Consider the following 15,636-nt stretch of genomic DNA (forward strand, 5'->3'; position numbering starts at 1 on the left):
CTTTAGCTACACAGTTACTTTGTTAATTGTTGTCCTGTTGGTGCGTTTCCTGAGAGCTGAGATAGATCACGCAGCAGTTTTGTGTTGCCCTTTGAGAGAAAAGAAAGTCAATTCTCTTCTTCCTTTTCTTTTCTAGACCTTGCTATCAATAGCTGGGACACATGCAGAGGATTAACAAAGTGAGCAGGAGCTAGGTGACAATGTTTTTCTGCTCTGGGAGTGCCTGATTCTTCTTGAAGAAGAGACTGTCTGAATCCATTGCACTCCTGCATAGCTCAGCCTATGATAGACACAAAGTATAATCACAGCCCTTGAAATGTAACAAGCCCCTCATGTACAATGAAACAATTCCAGACATATACATGTGACATGAGAAGAACCAGATGCCAAAAATTTCTCTTTTGCCATAAAGGACAAAAATATTCTCTATAAAAGGTAAATTCCAATGAGATTTATATAGATATATATATGTTTATATATGTTTTAATTCTGTCATACTTCTGCTCAGAATCTTTTAAGCACCTTTAGAAAAAGAGGTTTTTTTTAAAAAAAAGGACTTGAACCGTACTCTATTCAAAGGGCTGCTAAAAAAAATCAATGTATTTTTTTATGCATGTGGCTGTAAATCCAGAGTTGTAATGGACCTTTAATATGACCCATCTCAGCAGACGGTGACCAGCAGAAATGTTCTAGCCAGCTTGTCTGGGACACATGGGTAGCTCCCACATTCTTCATGAGCTTGTGGATGAGATGAGATGGAAGATAAGGCACTACCTACCAAGCAGAGACTGAGTGGTGATGATACTGCACAGAGAGGACAGGAGCATGAAAAAGTGAGTGATGTTCAAAAGAAGTTGTGCAATGAGCAGTCCAGGAGGTAAACACAGTTTTAACAGCTGGCTTGGTTGAACAGGGCTACATCCCATCCAAGAGGCTGTATGGGACCCTCTTTCTGTCTTCTTTTGCCTTCCTGTCCCCAGAGAACACCTAAGGTAATGAAATGTCTCTCACTTGGGTGATAAAATGGTTGAGCTGTTGGAGACAGCATGTAGGTTTGCAGGGAGAAGCCTGTAAGAGGGATGGCCAGACTGGCTCCAGCCAGGAATTTGTCTGGCTTAACATCTCACTTCTCATCAGAGCTAGCTTTGAGCATGTGAGGAATGTGAAATAAACGCAGCAGAAAACTGAAGGAGGGCAATCTATCCAGCAATCCTTATGGTTGTAATGGACCCCATCATACCAGACAGCCTCTATTTAGTCCCTCATTATCATTTATTATTCCTTCCATATTATATTAAATATACATGATATTTAATATCATTTATAATGTCATTTTATCATTATAACCCTTGATATTTTTCTTATCAGTTTAATGTTCAATTCTCTTTGAACTTACTTAGAAATTCTGAGACAATGAGGTCTATAATTTAATCATGTGCAAAGTGTGCATATTTTAATGGGGAAGGATGGGAGGCACCCCTTTTACTGTTTTCTAAATTTGTAAATTCTCATTTTCATGGAATTTAGATTTTCTGTTAGATCTGAAACTTGCCTGGTGCTCTCCCTGCTTTAATTTCCATCTAATGGTTACAAATGCAAATAGCAAATGCAGAATAAACAACTGAAACAACACTCTGCATTTGTGATATGACCATTTAAAACATTCCTGTGATAGATGTTTATTTATTAAAGACATTTTGTAAACCACATTCGAAAGGTTGAAAGAAAAAAATCACTATTTTTGTCTCCCAAGACCTTCTTTGTATTAAGCCCCAGAACAGTCTAATACTTTCTGTCTGTAGAAAATAACAGAGTTCACCTTTCCAAACCTGAATGGTTCTAAAAAGACCATTACACACTTTCATTTTTTTTTTAAATGTAGTTAAGCTTAAAATTGCCTACAATCTGTTGAACAGCTTTCAAGACTGATATATAAGCATAAGAAAGGATGGTCTCTAGGGAGCTAATCTTGCAGCAAGTAATGATTTGGGTTTTCAGCCAAAGAGGATTGGAGACCAGGTTTGCTATCAAGCATGATTAAACAGTCTATATAAAGCTCAGATTAGGAATTAAAAAAAAATGTGCGCATGAAAAGGCTTTGGCGGAAAACTAAAATCTCACAAATCTCCTGTTTCATTAAAAGCAGTACTACTCATTTCAGTGGAAGAATTTTTGGGTTTTATTTTCTTTTTTCTTTTCTTCTGTTTTTTTGTTTTGTTGTGGCAGCGAAGCCACAAAACTTCCCCTTCCTCCTCCCCTTCCCCCTCCCCTTCCCTTCTTTCCTCCTTTTTATCCTTTTCCTTTTGTTGTATGTCAATTTGCAGGAAACTGGGATCATACAGGACAGACTATCCATGTGATGGATTCGTTACACCCAGTCCAGGATACCAGCACAGCCACCTGGAGCATGCACTGGGCTGCATCTTCTCATTTCCACATTCAATCCCAATCATTGAAGTGAAACAAAAATGTCCATATGTTTTTTAACAATACTATGAAAGTGTAAAAACTGTTATCCAGGAGTGAAAGAGAATAAAAATGTACTTTTAAATCTTCAGCAAACCCAGATTAGGATGCTAATGACCCAGTGGAAAACTCTGAGAATATCTCACTTAAGTCAGCAGGAGTGGCTTGAAATCTAACCTCTTATGATACAGAGAATGGAAAAACTATCATGAGTACAGGGAAAAAAGGCCAAAGAAGTTGAGATAAAATCCTGTGGCAAGTCTAATTTTGGGAAAGTTCTGCATCAGAACTAAACCGGTAAAGTAATTAGGTGAATATTCATTATTATAGTCTTTATATATTTTGTGAATAACAATTGGTGTGAAATTGCACTGTATAAAACAGTCCTCCATTCAGGATTAAAGCAGTACTTTCCCTCCTCTCTCTGAATTATTAAACCCTTTACTGAAAATGGGGTTCTGGTTTTTACAATTTCACCCTAATGCTAATGGGAAGAGTGGCCAGTATTGAAAAAGATGAAGAAACTATCAGAAATGTGATCATAGCTCCAGGAATGGTTTAAAATCTCTTTAATAAACTCAACAAAACAAAGCCAGTTTATTCTCCTTATGTTATCACATATCAACCAAAACAACTTTGTAGACTCCACTTATAAAATAAATGTAATCAAAAAGGGTGGAAAGAAATACGTGAAGTAGACTATGTAATAGTGTATCTCATCCAGCTTCAATATAGAAGCTATCTTTGCTTTCTACCCTTCATTAATGTATTTCTAAAGCAATAAAATCAGTCAGTATTTTTGTTCAGTGTTCCTTCCCATGGTGAGTTTCTTATTGCTTTTGCATTAAGCAAGGAAATGTTTAACTGTGTAAATGTATTAGTGGGAGCTGGGGGACAGAAGTGGGATTGCAAGTTATGATGTCAGGATGGTGAGGCTGCCTTGGATTAATGGGAATCAGAAAGGGCCTCCCCAGTAAGCAAAAGCCATAGGTGGTGAACAGACACTTGCTCAGTTTAGGATGGAGGATGTTTGAGGCATGCATGGAGAGTGTCAGGATAGGGAATAGTCCAGAGTACTCCCCAGAAAGGTAAGCCCAGAGCAAGAAATACAGCTGAACTGAAAGCTGTTATGTATTTTAGAGTGTTGGGTAATGATACTGGAGGAATCTGTGTGTATGAAGCCAAAATATCTCCTTATTTTTAAGTCAAATGCTTACTTGTCCTGTTATTCCAAGATGTTTCCAGTACACAGACTGCTCACATTTCCTCTAATCCCATCACACAGCAATGCAAGGCTGCTTCCCCAAGCTTCACAAAATGGCAAATAACGGAACAAGTCTGGATGAGCTGAACAGATAGCAAGCCCAAAATTTTCAGGTGCTGCTGCCTTACACATAACACATTAATATTTTCTCTAACAGAGGCTTTTGATTGAAAGAGGTGTCTTTACAAGACTGAGTTTTGGCTTACTTTATATTTAATATATTTTTTAATCAGAGCCCTCCAGATGCTACTGTGTTCTCCTCATTCAAAAGCATCAACAACCATATGCTAGAGAACCAAAGGCTTAATTGCAAAGATGTATCTGGAATTCAACAGAGCCAGGGGAGAGGAAAGGGAATTTCATTAGTAAACAGGCAAACAAACACAGGCATGATGAATAAGTGACGACAAAATACGCTCAGCATTCTCTCTATTGATCAAGTTTTCAAATACTTCCAAGTCCTACAAATAGGGAAATGAAATTGGTGTCTCCTGTGCATGTATACATTCACCCCTTATTTCTTTAAATTCCAACCAGGAATTCTTACAGGGGAGGTGAATTTAGGGAAGAAAATAAAAATGAAGAAAACACATAATACTGCAGTTGGGTGATGCCTCAATACTGATTCTGGGAGAAACCAACATCTGTCCAAGAATGGAATTGAAATGGAGCCAGGTGGCATCTGTGGATGGAAAAAACTGATGTATAAACATGAAAATGTATGAGGTTGTTGTGAGAATTTGTAGTTGTTTTTAATGATCAAGTGGTTTTGATCAACGCAGAGAAAGTAGCAGAGTCTGTACCCTGTCACAGAACATTATTTGCCAGGGTCTGTGTTGTTGGTGTATTTCATACATTGCCATTGTAGAATTACCTAGTTTAAATAGGACCACAGACCTGGTTTCTGAATGTGCAGCAGCCTTCATCCTGCCATTCTAATAATGTTTTTGGGTATATACTGAGAGGAAAAGTTGGATGTGTCCAGATTTGTTTTGTATTTTATGCAGCCAAACATACAATGCAAATAAAATAAACTTTTAGCACCCCGAAATCCCATAATCATCATACTATCCAATGACAATTAAAGAATTATTTCAAAATTTGCCTTATTTCCACTAGAGGTCAGTCAATAGATGGTAAATTTTCATGTTGTAGAAATGTATATTCACAGCTTTACCTGCATAACTCCTGCAAACCTGCTGAACAGGAGAATTATTGTATATGAGAAAACTATGCAAGAATAATGTTTTTCAATACATGACAATTTTTTAGAAGCTTGTCCAGCAGGACTAGGGAAGTGATTGTCCTTCTGTACTGGGTGCTGGTGAGGCCACACCTCAAATCTGGGTATTGTGTACAGTTTTGGGCCTCTCACTGCAAAAGAGGCACTGAGGTGCTGGAGTATGTCCAGAGAAGGGGAAGGGTCTGGAGCACAGGTCTGATGAGGAGCAGCTGAGGGAGCTGGGGGTGGTTAACCTGGAGAAAAGGAGGCTCAGGGAGACCTCATTGCTCTCTACAGCTGCCTGAAAGGAGCCAGGTCGTGGTCGCTCTCTTTCCCCCGGTAACAAGCAATAGGTCAAGTTGCATCAGGGAAGGTTTAGATTGGGTGTTAGGAACATTTTGGCACTGAAAGGGTTAGTCAAGCACAGGAATAGGCTGCTCAGGAAGGTGAGGGGGGGTCACCATCATGAGGGTATTTAAAAGTCATGCAAATGTGGCTCTTAGGGACATGGTTTAGTGGTGGGCTTGGCAGTGCTGGGTTAACTCTTGGACTTGATGAAGTCAAATATCTTTTCTAACCTGAATGATCCTATGGCTCTACAAATGCTATCAAACAGAAAACGTGCACGAAGAATTGCTTTTCCACAGTTGAAGTGCAGTCTGGATAGAAGCACTGTGTTATTGTGGAGTGTTTTGTAAATTACAGGAACTGACTGGAAATCTACATAAAGCCTTTTACTAAGCTGAAAATGAAGTGAAACTACTGGAGTTTTTTAAAAGCAATCTGTCTTAACATAAGACTTGAAAGCCTCAAATGGCTTTAGCATGGCTCTGTGGTGTTAAAACTATTTGTCGTTTCAAAAAAGTTTTCCCCAGCTACATTTACTAGTGTCTTTATTTGCTACCTCCAAATGTGGGGTGTTCTCCATGTTGATTGTTCAAGAGACATGGCTGTTAAGTTGCTTTATTTATCATGATTTTATTTATTACCTTTTCTGCAAGCAGCATATTCACTCCTTGTGATTCTTTTCTGGATATTGAATTACCTTATTTTTAATATAATAGCACTGTTTATTGATTTCTCTTGTCTCAGGACCTCAATAATGAGGTCCTTGCCCTCAGATGCTCTTTTTTGGCTCCAGCATACAGGTAGTGGGTTTTCAATCTAGAAAGCAATTTTATTGCACAAGATGGCCTCTTAGAAACTATTAAGCTGGAAATATCTATGCTGATTGCTATGTTTTGTTCTCAGTGAATATTTACCTAATATTTCAATTTAAATGCTTCCAGTATACTTGCAAAGATCTCCCAGTTTCCACCAAATGTCACCAGTTTCGATGATTTTAATTACACTCAAATGCACCTTTTTGCCACATCTCTGCTGTAACTGCACCAAGGCTGAGAAAAAGAAGGGCTCACCACAACACTGCTCATGTGTAGACCAAGAACATCAAAAAGGGAGTAGCAGTACTCAATCTATTAAGGTGTTACATACGTATCTATATGCATTGATATCTTTGCTTGTCACTCAAATAGATATATAAGCCCTACCTGGTATTATTCAGCTATAACACTAAAATACTTAACCATCCACCTTCTGGAAAGCTGAAGTGCTAAGATCATAATTCAGGAATCATTATCTGCCCACTGCTTTAAATCATGTGATGCATGACTACAAAAATTTTTACATTCTTACAATACTTTAAAATCATTTTCTAAAATAAAATTTATATGCAGTTCCTGATAGTCCCAAATTGCAGGTCACTGACTTTTTAACCAAGATTCATGGAGTAGGAGTACCATTAGTACTGAAATTGGCCCATTGTAATTGGACCTGACAGCTAAGTACAGGCCAAAAAAAGCTCATTTCCATGAAGCCCCTGGAGGAACAGCTTCAAAACTTCTTATTTTTCCAAACACTACCTGTTGTATTGGAGCTCTCAGTATTAAGCTGAAGCAGCATACACAGTTCTGAGCACAGGTCAGAGGATTTTTGAATTCAGCAGCAGTGTTTTCAAAACGAGTTATGTCTTTTGCCCTGTTAACTACGCTTTTTCTGACACCTGACATTTGAAAATTTATTTCCAGCTATTTCAGCAAGAGAAGGGTGGTCTAGTACAGCCCTTGAGTCCCTTTAAAATACATTTCTTTTAATGTTTCAGTGCCAGGATGTTACAAAAGAAATGTGCTCTGAGAGAAACTAGTTAAGTTGGGATCTGATATCTCAAAATGATCGGGTTTATTTGTTCTTGGAGTTTCAGTCCTTAAAATTTTCTACTTCAATCTGAATCAAGATTCATCTAGTGACATCTCTGTGAAAATGAAAAAGTAAATACATCCATATGCTTGTTCATTTACAGTACCTAAAGATTTGGCAGTTTTATTACTTTGTTCCTTTTTATATGTCCTGCAGCAGAAGACCAGGTTCATGAACCTGGGAAACTGTGGCTTTGCCACATCCCTTTTGTGCTTTTACTCTGACAGATCGCTTTCCCCAAGAGTTAGCATGAGGGGTGGTGGGAGGACAGCAGAGCTGCAAAAAGTGATGAACCTGCACAGAGATCTGGTAAAAGAAACCCATTTTGCTTGCGTGTCAGAAGAGGTGGGATGTGCCCTAGGGAAGCAGATTTTTGGATGAAAGTTGCTGAACTTTTCCTCTGATGCTCAGAAGTGAGCACTTTGCATAATGGCTACTCTGGGAAATTTACCCTGCGGCTCTTTAGACAGCTGCTGACTATGACAAATGGAGAGGGATTTTTTTTCCCTTGCCATGTGAAGCAGGCTTTTCTGAAGATGCCCAACACACTTTGTTCCTCTCTTGGGTGGATTTACTGAGGAGAAACGGCTCATGGCCTCCCTCACATCCCTGCTTGTGCACTTGCAGTGGTAGGGAATAGCAGCCCTCCTTGGGACTGCTAAAGAGCACAGTGCCACAGCTGAGGTGTGTTGGCTCATTACCCAGCCCACATTAATATCTGGGATGTACCTTCCTCCTCAAGGAGAATGTCCTAGGCCCTTCCTACCAGGCTGCCAGGATAAAGTGAGCTCCTGCAAAGACCTCATATTCTGGGCTTTGCTCACTGTAAAAATTTCCTGGCAGCTAGTTAGGGTGCCTTTATACAGGCACCAGTAATCCTGTAGCAGGGATTCCAGACCCACTCTGGGGACACAGCTCCAGGGATCTCAGCAGGGCTCTGCCCATTTAACCAGCCTGTGAACACATTATCTCCATGCAAATCCTGCGAGCAGGTAAGCTCCAGAAAGGTTAAGTGTTTCTAGGAATAGTGCCTTACTGTGAATCTTGAATGAGCAAGCCCACTTTGGGTTTATAACTCCTGGGAAGTTATGACTCTCTCTCTCTCTCAGCATGGATAACCCCTGAAGGCTCTTCAGATACTGATGAAAAAAGTGTTATGGAGACTTCAGACTTAAACTCCTATGACATAATAGCAATTTTATCACTTTATACTACGCTTGCTTCGGTCTTTGCCATCTGGAGATCTGGTCCATCAAAAGCTAATAAAGAAAATGCTTTCAGTACTCTTGTTCATTTATAACAACTGGTGTTCAGACCCAAACTGGCCATTTAAATGCTTTCATTTGAGGACATATTAATATCACTTTGGGTACATAGAGGACCGATAGATGTATGTACATATATATGTGTCTATGCATGCAGACACTACAGCCTTATCTGCTTGGTTACATAGGTTTTGGATTTTATCAAATAGAAAGTTCAGTACAGAAGGGTAAAAAAATTTGAAAAGAGAACTGAGGATTCATAAGAAAAAACAATGAAATTATTTTGGAATGGATTTTAAGACTGGGAAGTGCATAATTTTTGCATAGGAGTTTTACTCTTAAGTTCAACATTCTCTAGTGAGCCCTGAAGCATGGTTGCAGACAACACTGAGTAAGTCCAGATGTTAGAATGCCAGGTACCATTTTCATTGTGTATCTCAGAACAAACTGATATCAAGAAAATACTTTGACAACAGTACATACAAGGGTGCAATACAAATAACAGAGTACTTTAAAAGCTGATACAAGGAGACAGCTACAAAATGCCATATGAAAAATCCACAGAGAGATGAAAACAGACAGGACATATGACACCTTGCTCTTGGCTGGGTATCCAAACCTTGTCTGCTCAGCCATAATCATCACTCTGCTACCTGATCTTGATTCCCCACACACCCACAAGAGAGAAATTAAGAAGTACTGAGACTTTGGATAGCTAGAGCTGCTCAGATGTGTTTGGGGGAATGAAAAAGAAGAGCTAATATGATGCTGTGAAATGTTGGTTATTTTATGACCAGTGTACCGTATTTCCTCCTGCCAAGTCTATGATAATGTCAGGATGCAAAAAAAACCCCACAAAACCCAAACCCAAGCCCCAAAGGGTTTTGTCTCCCTCAGGCCTCCTGTGTAACCAAGGGACTGGAGGATACTGCATGATTAACAGCTCACTCTCACAGTGAAGTTACCACAACTCAGCAAGTAAAATAATCAACGTGTGTCAGCTGAGCTTTGGCAATTGCTCATTCACGTGTTTGACATGTAAAATACCAAATAATGTTATTTAACTCTCTTCCATTATATCAAATTACTCCCAGTGTGACATGGGTTAGGAGTGCACACTGGGAGGGTTTCACTGCTCTAAATTTAGATCTCTCTGTCAGAGAGGTCTATGTCTGAGCTGGTTGTCTAAGTTCATACTGAAGTCACTGGAAAGAAACAGGTGCATCTGGAGTGCTCTTGGTCTTATCCTGGGATAGCTGTTCAAAACTGTGTGTGAGTCCTGCTGCACTGAGACTAAACAGCATCTACATGATTAGCTCAGGTATTACTGTCTGAGGTTAAGTGACACTAATGTTTGGAGAGCTACCATATCTCAGCTGATGGGTGATTATAAATTTGAGCAGGAGGATATACTGACTCATCTTGTATAATCTTTCACTGATCATAGCAAAGAAGAGAAATTCAGATTTTACTGAATATCATTAAGAAAAAATCCTCATCTAGATATTTTCAGATTTAAGATGGGGTTTTTCTAGTTCCTTAAAATCCCTAACTGTACACGCAGGTCACAGAGAAACTGGTCAAAGCTCACCTGCCATATTAACTAGAGCTCTTTGCTTTTAGGTACACAGCAAGTCCTCCCTTCTAATCTTGTTACTTCTAATCCTGCAGATACTGGATGTTTTTTCATTTTGCAGTACAAATGGACCTGCCACAGCAATCCAGTGAGCATGTGGACTCAAGCAGCACTAAAGGAAAAGTACAGCTCCTCATCCGGTATGATGACTCAATATTTTCAACAATTTACTGTCAGAGAAGCATTTACTGTGGTTTTACTTCAGTCTTCCTGAAAGCATGTAAGTCTTGATCTTCTCATGTGGTTTGGCAATTTTGTTCTTGCAGGAAGCTTGGAAAATGTCAGGAGATTTGGTTTTATTGTCCTATCCTAAGCACTTTGGCCCAAGAATGATTCCTATAGGACATGAAGAACCCTTTCTCCAACACCCATCTCCTCTGCTTTGAGGTGGGAGTTGGTGGGGAACTTTGGAAAAAAGAGCTTCACTGAGCTCTATTTCATGGGTATTTAAAAAGGTATCTGAGCATATTGACAATTAAATCTAGGGCAGCCTGCAGGTTGCTCTGGGTTATATGTGATGAGCTAAGTGCTCTTAGATGGACCAGCTAAAGCTGCCTCCAATAATGTCATTCCACTTACTTAATCTAGCTCAGTCTCTACCTCATTGCCTTTTGGTGATTCATGTCAGTATTACAAATAACTTTTACTGAGATGTGGGTTAAGCAGTTGCCACTCTGTTCCTGTCCCCTGTTAGGCTTTCCAGTCCAGTCAAGAAGCCTACCTTGTGCTGGCAAGAGATGGAGTAATAAAAAAATATAATATGCTCAAGGAATCCTTTTTCTCCACATGTATCTGTCTTGCAGTGTAGCTGCTGATGCACTTGCTCCAATTCAGCAGACAAACGGGGGAGGGGGAGACAGCTGCTGAACACTTGAGTGCAGCCTCAGGACAAAGATGACATAATTGTCTTGTTTTCCCCTCTAACAATCAACAAACACTGGTGGGGGAGAGAACAAGTCATTCTTATTCCTAATAAAAATGAAGGTTAAATTCAGGATTGTGATGCTGACAAATTACAAAAGGTTTAATGAAAAGAAACTGCATGAGGATACAATATTTGTCTTTCTTCCGGAAACTGTATTTTCTGTCAGTGCAACACTTTTAGGGCTTGTCTTTTACAACCTTTGTGCTGCTGCCTTCGTTTATGGTATCTATTAGCTAATTAGTCATAAGAAACCTAAACCTAAGCCCAGTCTCATGTGGACTCAGATTCAGTCAGAGAAACACTGGTGACTGGCTTGCAGCCCATTTTCCTCAGATACCTGTCATTCCTCTGGAGTGGTTGGTTGCACTCTGGCCTTTAAGCAGAACCATGAAAAATACCAGTTTAGTTTCCTCTTCTTGGGACATGGTGTGGCTTTTCTAGCAGCCTCCTGTTGTGTACAGCCAGATAAAAAGAAGCCTATACGGAAGGGAACAGGATTGCAGTCTTGGACTTCAGCAGTGTCAAAACCTGGTTCCAGATTAGTCCCAGCTACTGGCAGTTTTGTGAAATGATATGATACATCCTGCGTATCCTAACTGTGTTGTAAATTGTAAGTAAGTGTAGTTTAGGTCTTTGTGAAGGGTTCATTGAATTCCAAAGCATTAGCAGTACTCAATTTACTTGTTGAGTTCACAGTGAGTACATTGCGGTGTGTTCAGAAGCATTGACACTCAAGATTTCACTGCCTGCTTCTGTAAGCACAGGGGAAAAAGCCAGCAATTTCACTGGAGTTTAGAATGAGTTGCTTAGGGCTTAGTCTGTGTTCCTTCACCCTTTCTATATGTCTGCAGTGAAGTCGGGTAAACATGCTGGCATTTGCTATTCTTTTCTTTATTTCATTCTTTTCTTGCAGAGAAATTTCCCCTCCCCTCTGTGTTATGGCAGACACTGGGATGATGTTGTGATGCTCAGTGGGTACCAATGGCTTTGCAAGTATTGATGTGTCTTGTCATGATTAGCACTGGCTTGTTCAAATGTTATTCTGTCTTGTTTTATACATTCCATTGTGCTGCTTTTATTGCAAAAGAGTACAACTTCTTTTATTGAATATAGCATAAAATTGCAGGGTTTGAGACCCAGGCTGACTTCTTCCTCTGAACTGAGGATTTGAGGAGCAAACAGCTTATGAAGACTTTGCAGCTCTTGCTTCTTCTGAGAGCTGAGGGTTTTCTGCTTTTCCACTTAGAGTAAAAAGGAGTAATAATTTCTTAATTAGTTTCATCATTTAACATGAGATGTTCACTGAATATAAATGTAAAGGAGGCTGCTTGCACTTCTGTGTCACATAGCAGAAATCTAGTGTTATGGACTATTTACCAGCCATGTTGGTTTTTTACAGTTTCATTACAGAAATACAGTCCTTATACAGGGTATTGTCACGATTAAAAAGATAGAGAGCAAGGAGCAGGTATTCAATAAGAGGTTGCTTCCTGTTCTTTTAGTTGTTGCTCTTCTACACAAATCTTCCAGTATGGAGATCTAACTTAAATTGATTTTTTAGAGAGATTTGTTAGCATTACACTTTGGCTCTGCAGATAAGACTTTTGGAAAGTGTAGGTTGTCAGTGTAAGAAATGTCTAAAGTGACTGTGGTAAGCCTGTTTCCACGCTGTCTGAGAGGGTGTTATGTGAGACGCTGGCCTCAAATATTTGTGCTTGCACAGTTGATTGACTTAAAACCCCAGCACCTGTGATCTCTGCAGTGTTCAATCTATTTGTGCAGCTGTTCCTGTGAGACGCTTGCATGCAGTAATTGATTAGTTCAGCGGTCCCGCTATGGCACTGCGGTGTTATGAAAGCTGGTGAATTAAATAACAGCTCAGCAGCATACAGCCTCTTCCCCTCACTCTGCATTACACTTCTTGGGTACCAGTAGTTTGCTGTAGGAGCCCTACTTTCCAAAATGGTTAGAACAGCTAAAAATACTGATTTTTAGATATGAGGTAAAAGCACCTGTTTTGATCGCTTTCTTTGCTGAAATCAAACAGTCTTTCTAGTTCATTTGGTGAAGAGCTGATGAAGATAATACTATTAGAAAGAGGACCAGGAGGCAGACAGTGAAGAGCAAGTTGAGTGGAGAACAAGCAACCAAGATACCTTGTCTTTATTCCTTGTCTGAAGGGAAAACCTAATGTCTGAAATTAAAAAGATGATGGTAGAATTTAACTGTACTCACAGAATTAATACAGTGTTATTATTTCTGAAGTACTGCTATGGTTCAAAAGAAAGGTCTTAATTAATCTTCTCCCATGTTACCTAACTGTAAGAGAACAGTCCATTAATTCACCCACATGTAGTATGAAAATAATCTCTCCTACAATGCAAGGTTTAAAACAACACATAGTCTGTTGAAATTAAAAGGGAAAATAATGCAGTCCATGACCATTCCTGTTCTGCTGTGAACAGTTAAGTTTATTTTTCAGACTACCATTTTTCTAAGAGTACCTCAGCAAGCGATAATCAAGCTGTCTAAAAAGCACTGCATGAATTCTGGATTTTAGGTGTATAAAGAATTGTATTTACTGTGCTTTCATGAACCTAACACACACTGTGAGATGGATTTTACATTGGAACCTGCTTGAGAGTTCAAATTCTCCAGAGTAAAAGTTTATTTAAGACTAAAACTGTTTTACATCTGATAAGTCCCATGGGTTCTGACAGGGTACACTTTATAAATATAAGCAGAAATGAACTTCATTCTTTCAAAATGTTTCTACCCATCTACTTTTGATGTTTTTAATACATGCTTGGGTTTTTTTCGGTGGCGACAGTTAATTGCAGACACAAATTTTATCATTTGTGTTACTCGCTGGGTCATAGTCCTGCAAAACATTAGATGCTACACATGCAGTGCAGAGGATGGTAATGAACCAAAATATTTTGTTACATCAGTTATTTATAAAGTCAGAGTCTTCATAATTTGTATTTAAGATAAGGATGCATGCCTAGATAAGGGCTTAGACAAGCGACGTTTAGGAGAATCTTGATTTAGATGGAAAAAATTTCATGTGTAGGTGTAGACACAAAACAAGGTCAGTGGAGTGAGAGACTGAGGTTGTTTTGTAAATCTGGGTTTAGGTGTTGAAAGACTGAAACTCAAGTCTTCACAATTTAAATAGAAAAAAGAAGAGGGAAAAGCCATCATGAGCACATACTACTGTGAAATAATTAAAATTGGTGTAAGAGAAATAAGGAAAAGGTTGAATTGCTTTAGATTTTTCAAGCTTTGTCACTTTACTGAATGGAGAAAAGACATATATGTGGAGTAATGTCTAGCATGTAGTAATATAACTGTGGCAGCACTGTGATGACAGCATTCTCCTGTCATGTGTGAGATATGAAACAAAGCCTGCCAAGGTGTGAGGAAACATCCAAAACTTACCCAAGCTCTGTCAGAATCATGGATCAGAGTCTTTTTCCAGTCATGCTGTTGTATATCAACACAATGCATTCTGGCATGATTTACAGCTATTCTGGGTTTATAGATGGGTGTAATGGTTTTTTAAAAGTAGTTGCTTGTTTTAGGAATAAGTTGGTGTTAACCTACATGCTCTTATGCAGGTCTGTTCAAAGTGACAAAGGGTAGTCCAGGAAGGCATGGAAGAGGAGGCCTAATTAAAAGTTTTTGCATTATTTCTTGTCTTTCAGTAAAGCAAAAGTAACTCATTAGGAGCCTAAGACTTGAGTTGCATGGTTAATAAATTCCTGTTAGTTTGTTACATGTATTCTTGCTGCTGTAAACCACACGAAATTCCTTAATGCAAAATAAAATAGGATGTTTTAGAACCCAACAAAGAGAAGTAAATTTCAACAACATTTTTAATTTGTTTTCAATACTAGAAGAAAATATCTATTGTTCTTTGTCTTATGACCAGTCCTGAATTTTTAAAGATAATTCATCAAGCTTTTGAATATCAGTGTTACAAAAAAGTGATTCTCATTGTCTTATTTTTGGGTCAGATTACACTTTGGTCCCATTGAAAAGTTTTTCTCTAATTTTACAAGGATTATAAAGGGGAACTGTACCCACCCCTTATTTATTTAGTTTAACTGATTAGTATTCCCATAAAATCTTATGGATGATTGAAGTGTTGTTTAGCAAATATTTACCTGGCATGTTGTAGAAAACCTCCAGCTTAATTTTCATAACCTTTGTAGGCACTCTTGTAAAACTTTGCTGTCTTTGTGATTAAGTAGGAAGTTGCTTTAAACTTCAGTCTAGCCTCTATCCTTTCCCTCCTGTGAAACAAACCAATTATTCTTTGTTTCACTCTTTACAACCTTGGAGAATAATTAACCTCTATACCCTTTTTAAGCAATTTTGAGATACATGAGAACTGCCATGTCTACTAACCACCTTGCTACCCTTGATGTACTTACAAATTGATCATTTAACATTTGCTCTGGCATCTTCCAGGATGTGAAGTAAGCTGATATATGATTCCTTGGGCTCTTGCTATGCTAAGGAAAGCACAGTGCTTGCCTTTCACCAGCTCTCTGTGACTTCTCAAGGATAATGTTTCAGAGATTTCTTTGGCTTTAG

This window comes from Coloeus monedula (genome assembly GCF_965178545.1).
Source record: "Coloeus monedula genome assembly, chromosome: 2".
In the NCBI taxonomy this organism is placed as follows: Eukaryota; Metazoa; Chordata; class Aves; order Passeriformes; family Corvidae; genus Coloeus; species Coloeus monedula.